Here is a 4,833-nt window from a genome sequence, read left to right as displayed (position 1 = left end):
TTCTCCCCAGATAGACAAGACCGCCCTGCTCCACCCCCCTCTGTAACGTCACAGACACTCACAACCAATTAGTGTGCGAACTTCCGCGCCATAGACCAATAGGAGCCCGGGCAACTGTCAGGAAGCCCCCCCCCGCCCCCCCCGCCCCCCCCCCAAAAGGTGTGAGCGCAAGGGGGCGCCGCTGGAGCGTTTTCACTGTGGGGAATACAGTGTGGAGTCAATGTCGCAATAACTGGTTACAGTCCCATTCCGGGGACGAAAGACCCGCATTTATAAAGCGCCTGTCACGTCCCCAAGAGTTCCCTCACATTTTTAGAGCCGAAATCCCATAAACAACCGTCATGATCAAATAATTCAGCCTGGCACTTCACCCTCAGCAGTGGCTCACAGACTCAAGCCAGGACAAAAGCACTCCTGACCGTGGCATCTTCTTTGAGGGCTGGTCTGGTGTTTCTCAGAGTCATTGTAGAACGGTGTAGAAACCGCAGGTGGGGTGAAAGGTGAGTCACTGCGCTCCAACATTGTGTTAAACTTATGCAAAGCAGCCGTCAAGCCCTGTCAACTCACACATACTCCTCACGCCCATCCATGCCACCTCATTCCCCAGCCACTCCTATAGTCCTTCTTACCTATTCCCCATACTTACTTAAACGACCATTTATAGCCCTAAACCATTTAGTGTTCACTCATGCAAATTCATGTCCACATGCAGCACTACAACCATAGAAACCATACAGTGTGGACACAGGCCCATCCAGCCCAACAAGTCCATACCAACCCTCCGAAGAGTAACCCACCCAGAGCCATCCCCTTACAATATTACTCTGTATTTACCCCTAACTAATGCACCTATATATCCGTGAACACTATGGGCAATTTAGTATGGCCAGTTCACCTAACCTGCATATCTTTGGAACGTGGTAAGAAACCGGAGCACCTGGAGGAAACCCACGCAGACACGGGGAGAATGTGCAAACTCCACACACACAGTCGCTCCAGGCTGGAATCGAACCAGGGTCTCTAGCGCTGTGCGGCAGCAGTGCTAACCGCTGAGCCATTATTTGCCTACATTTTTATGCCAACTCCCCCAAAACTACCAATGATAAATCTTAGGACCTATGCTGAGATTTTAAAAACACATAAAAATACATTCTTTTAACCACATAACTGCTTTTAGAAACAAATATTTCATGCCAGTGTAAATCTTTATAACAACAAGCATTGCAATTCACTATCCCATTTCAAACAGTCTAGAACCAGTTGGAGCTGAAAATGTGTTGCTGGAAAAGCGCAGCAGGTCAGGCAGCCTCCAAGGAACAGGAGAATCAACGTTTCGGGCATCAGCCCTTCATCAGCTCTGATCTCCAGCATCTGCAGTCCTCACTTTCTCCTAGAACCAGTTGGATCCCATCATCAAAATTTGAAATAGCAAGCATGATGGAAGGTGGTGAAATTAGTTATGAAGCACTAAACCAGTAACAAAGGCCTTCAGGCTTTTCAGCGTTTTCACTGTGGGGAATACAGTGTGGAGTCAATGTCGCAATAACTGGTTACATTCCCATTCCTGGGACGAAAGACCCGCATTTATAAAGCGCCTGTCACATCCCCAAGAGTTCCCTCACATTTTTAGAGCCGAAATCCCATAAACAACCATCATGATCAAATAATTCAGCCTGGCACTTCGCCCTCAGCAGTGGCTCACAGACTCAAGCCAGGACAAAAGCACCCCTGACAGTGGCATCTTCTTTGAGGGCTGGTCTGGTGTTTCTCAGAGTCATTGTAGAACGGTGTAGAAACCGCAGGTGGGGCGAAAGGTGAGTCACTGCACTCCAACATTGTGTTAGAGTTATGCAAAGCAGCCGTCAAGCCCTGTCAACTCACACATACTCCTCACGCCCATCCATGCCACCTCATTCCCCAGCCACCCCTATAGTCCTTCTTACCTATTCCCCATACTTGTTTAAACGACCATTATTAGCCCTAAGCCATTTAGTGTTCACTCATGCAAATTCATGTCCTCATGCAGCACTACAACCATAGAAACCATACAGTGTGGAAACAGGCCCATCCAGCCCAACAAGTCCACACCAACCCTCCGAAGAGTAACCCATCCAGAGCCATCCCCTTACAATATTACTCTGTATTTACCCCTAACTAATGCACCTATATATCCGTGAACACTATGGGCAATTTAGTATGGCCAGTTCACCTAACCTGCATATCTTTGGAACGTGGTAAGAAACCAGAGCACCTGGAGGAAACCCACGCAGACACGGGGAGAATGTGCAAACTCCACACACACAGTCGCTCCAGGCTGGAATCGAACCAGGGTCTCTAGCGCTGTGCGGCAGCAGTGCTAACCGCTGAGCCATTATTTGCCTACATTTTTATGCCAACTCCCCCAAAACTAACCATGGACAAATCTTAGGACCTATGCTGAGGTTTTAAAAACACATAAAAATACATTCTTTTAACCACATAACTGCTTTTAAAAACAAATATTTCATGCCAGTGTAAATCTTTATAAGAACAAGCATTGCAATTCACAATCCCATTTCAAACAGTCTAGAATCAGTTGGAGCTGAAAATGTGTTGCTGGAAAAGCGCAGCAGGTCAGGCAGCCTCCAAGGAACAGGAGAATCAACGTTTCGGGCATCAGCCCTTCATCAGCTCTGATCTCCAGCATCTGCAGTCCTCACTTTCTCCTAGAACCAGTTGGATCCCATCATCAAAATTTGAAATAGCAAGCATGATGGAAGGTGGTGAAATTAGTTATGAAGCACTAAACCAGTAACAAAGGCCTTCAGGCTTTTCAGCGTTTTCACTGTGGGGAATACAGTGTGGAGTCAATGTCGCAATAACTGGTTACATTCCCATTCCTGGGACGAAAGACCCGCATTTATATAGCGCCTGTCACGTCCCCAAGAGTTCCCTCACATTTTTAGAGCCGAAATCCCATAAACAACCATCATGATCAAATAATTCAGCCTGGCACTTCACCCTCAGCAGTGGCCCACAGACTCAAGCCAGGACAAAAGCACCCCTGACCGTGGCATCTTCTTTGAGGGCTGGTCTGGTGTTTCTCGGAGTCATTGTAGAACGGTGTAGAAACCGCAGGTGGGGTGAAAGGTGAGTCACTGCGCTCCAACATTGTGTTAAACTTATGCAAAGCAGCTGTCAAGCCCTGTCAACTCACACATACTCCTCACGCCCATCCATGCCACCTCATTCCCCAGCCACTCCTATAGTCCTTCTTACCTATTCCCCATACTTGTTTAAACGACCATTTATAGCCCTAAGCCATTTAGTGTTCACTCATGCAAATTCATGTCCTCATGCAGCACTACAACCATAGAAACCATACAGTGTGGAAACAGGCCCATCCAGCCCAACAAGACCATACCAACCCTCCGAAGAGTAACCCACCCAGAGCCATCCCCTTGCAATATTGCTCTGTATTTACCCCTAACTAATGCACCTATATATCCGTGAACACTATGGGCAATTTAGTATGGCCAGTTCACCTAACCTGCATATCTTTGGAACGTGGTAAGAAACCAGAGCACCTGGAGGAAACCCACGCAGACACGGGGAGAATGTGCAAACTCCACACACACAGTCGCTCCAGGCTGGAATCGAACTCGGGTCTCTAGCGCTGTGCGGCAGCAGTGCTAACCACTGAGCCATTATTTGCCTACATTTTTATGCCAACTCCCCCAAAACTAACCATGGACAAATCTTAGGACCTATGCTGAGATTTTAAAAACACATAAAAATACATTCTTTTAGCCACATAACTGCTTTTAAAAACAAATATTTCATGTCAGTGTAAATCTTTATAAGAACAAGCATTGCAATTCACAATCCCATTTCAAACAGTCTAGAACCAGTTGGAGCTGAAAATGTGTTGCTGGAAAACGCAGCAGGTCAGGCAGCATCCAAGGAACAGGAGAATCAACGTTTCGGGCATCAGCCCTTCTTCAGCTCTGATCTCCAGCATCTGCAGTCCTCACTTTCTCCGAGAACCAGTTGGATCCCATCATCAAAATTTGAAATAGCAAGCATGATGGAAGGTGGTGAAATTAGTTATGAAGCACTAAACCACTAACAAAGGCCTTCAGGCTTTTGACAACAAACAGACTGAAATAGAAAGCAATTTTTCAAAACACTTCTGGCAAGTTTTTTTCAAATGTTTAAAAGGCAGAATTTTTAAATGCTTTGCCAGCATGATAGATCCTTTTGACAATCTCCTTTAACAGTTTTGAAAGTCGTCTTTGCTGTTTCATTTTCACATGTCTGACAGTTGCTTTTGACACTTTATAAAGTTTAAATGCACTTTATAAAATTTAAATGAGCTGGAAAGTTTGTATATTTAAGTTTATGCACCTTCATGTCTACATTTGAAGATCCCAAAGGGCACCTTACTTCTCTCAAAGCGCACCTGGCCTCCCCAAAAGATGTCTTAGGTCCGGATCCAAAAGGATACCTCTCTGAAAGACTATCTCGCCTCTTTAAATAATTCTACAACATTCAGATCTGCTTCTATCGGGTATAATCTGCACCCATTGTATTTCACATATTTAGAGCACCATAATCAGGCATGAGTGGAGGCAGATGCTAATTTATATGAATAGCTGCCTCTGTGAAACATACATGTATGATAGTGACCCATTCCCAATTCCACCATTGCAAAAATGCTGTGCCCGGGGGTGGAATTTCCAGATTTCATCCTCCTCCACCATTTTCCTCATTGCAAAAGTCAAGGCCTTTGTTTTCAAGCAAATTTAGCTGAGGTATAAATTAAAGCAAAATATTCTCAGCTATTTTGTTATG

This window comes from Chiloscyllium punctatum, chromosome 2 (assembly GCF_047496795.1).
Source record: "Chiloscyllium punctatum isolate Juve2018m chromosome 2, sChiPun1.3, whole genome shotgun sequence".
Classification (NCBI taxonomy): domain Eukaryota; kingdom Metazoa; phylum Chordata; class Chondrichthyes; order Orectolobiformes; family Hemiscylliidae; genus Chiloscyllium; species Chiloscyllium punctatum.
The sequence above is the reverse complement of the archived record's forward strand: the minus strand, read 5'-3'. Positions refer to the sequence as shown.